Source organism: Neophocaena asiaeorientalis, unplaced genomic scaffold, assembly GCF_003031525.2.
Source record: "Neophocaena asiaeorientalis asiaeorientalis breed wild unplaced genomic scaffold, Neophocaena_asiaeorientalis_V1.1 scaffold593, whole genome shotgun sequence".
Taxonomy (NCBI): domain Eukaryota; kingdom Metazoa; phylum Chordata; class Mammalia; order Artiodactyla; family Phocoenidae; genus Neophocaena; species Neophocaena asiaeorientalis.
Window position 1 is genome coordinate 266311 of NW_020174701.1, and position 291 is coordinate 266601.

The following is a 291-nucleotide window of genomic DNA, read 5'->3' on the forward strand; positions in this document are numbered from 1 at the left end:
TTCAGTGACCAACCGCCGCGGGGCCACGGGGTGGAGCCACGGCGCTCCGCCCCCTCCTCCAGCCCCTCCCACCTACCCAGGTCCCGCCTCCCTCGCACCTGCGCGTCCCCCGCGCTCCGGCTTGTGCAGCCGCTTCCAGCCCGCGCCGGCGGGAGGGGGCTTGGCCTCACCTCTCGCGAGATCGCCTCCCGTGGCCGCCGCCGCTGCTCCGGGCCGCTGACTGGCGGCGTCTGCGCAGCCGCCCTGTTCGGTTGCTATGCTGTGGCCTGGGAGAAGGGGAGTGCTTGAGGG